The sequence below is a fragment of the Pundamilia nyererei genome, unplaced genomic scaffold (assembly GCF_000239375.1).
Source record: "Pundamilia nyererei isolate P.nyererei 1_Seehausen unplaced genomic scaffold, PunNye1.0 scaffold00216, whole genome shotgun sequence".
NCBI lineage: Eukaryota > Metazoa > Chordata > Actinopteri > Cichliformes > Cichlidae > Pundamilia > Pundamilia nyererei.
In genome coordinates this window covers 813,494-814,796 of record NW_005187617.1, presented here as the reverse complement: position 1 = coordinate 814,796, position 1,303 = coordinate 813,494, and the positions used below count along the sequence as shown (strand labels likewise).

General features: G+C 43.6%; 1 protein-coding gene across 2 annotated transcripts in view; it reads right to left on the bottom strand.

Moving 5' to 3' along the window:
* The window catches only part of LOC102192844 (extracellular sulfatase Sulf-2-like), a 21,035-nt gene that overhangs the window by 16,728 nt on the left and 3,004 nt on the right, over positions 1-1,303 (bottom strand). The window lies entirely within an intron of this gene.

Sequence of the window (1,303 nt, the reverse complement as noted above, 5' to 3'; positions counted from 1 at the left end):
CTTCATTTAGCTCTCGGTCTGCAGAGACTTAATTACATTTTAGCTGCTCAGCTGATATCCGTCCACTAATTAAGCCAGACTAAATCATTCATCATTAGAGGTAATTGAGACTCTCACGCTGGTGTAGTTTATCTACTTTCCCTTGAACCTGGAAGTGGGAATTAAACTCCTTTGCGTGTGTGTCCAACACCAGCAGCTATATAACCTTCAAACCTTAGCAAGTGCACCTCACCCCCCTCAGCTACCGACAGCGATGTATTGGTCACTGGCAGTCACAGCGGGATAACAGGATGAAGTGACTGTGGAAAAGATCTCCCAACCACAGTAGGAAAAGAAACCTCAGCTTTAGAAGGAAGAAGCCACTCACAGAATAAGTCCAGTCACCTATAACTTACCTAATGAAGTCATTTACAATTGACTTGAGCACCAAATGGATTGTTTCCATTGACCTGACAGCATGTACAACTTATTATGAGCAACACAGAGTGAAGCGGTTCTCAGTGAAGACAAACAGATATAGTTTCATTAATTAAAAGCAGCTCCGATGTTTCCTACACAGATGGTCACGGTCCGTTTACCAATCAAATCTGACACATTCCTGTAGTTGGGGACTATTTTTACTGATGGATGAATCCACATTTGGTATCATGAGTCCTCACAGGAGGGTGTATGGAGATGAAATAATCACCAGTTTAGGTTATCGGCACTAAACCGCGACCCTGTGTGCAAAATCCTTCCGTCTCAGCTCGGCGGGTTTGACAGCCCCCCGAAACGCTTTCCTGTTTGTTCCGACCTCCTGACCTTTATGTTTGCCTTTGTTGACGCTCTGATCATTATAAATATTAATAGAATATTTCTCTCGCTCCAGGCGAACCAGATGGCTCTTTGTGCTGCCGAATAGCGGCGCAACCAGGAGTTTAAATGAGGTCGTTACAGTTGAGAGACGCCCTGCTGCTCCAACGACTCTCTGCAGGAAGATGATTTACATACTGGTGATGTGTCTCTGTTCTCTGACCTCTGTTTTCAACAAGCAGCTGATTACCTCACTGTGAACTCTGAGAAATGAACTTCAATCTGTGTTTAATGGTTTGTGTGTTTAGGATGATTAATGGCATGAAAAAACTACTGTTTATTTATTCAGAAGCTCTTTGAGCGCTCAGATGGTTAAAGAGCATCTTAGCTGGGAAAACGGTGACGCAACAGCTCCTTCAGATGGTTACAAAACAAGGAAGTGAAATGCTTTAACAATCTGGCATTTAGGTGTGTGTGTGTGTGTGTGTGTGTGTGTGTGTGTGTGTGTGTG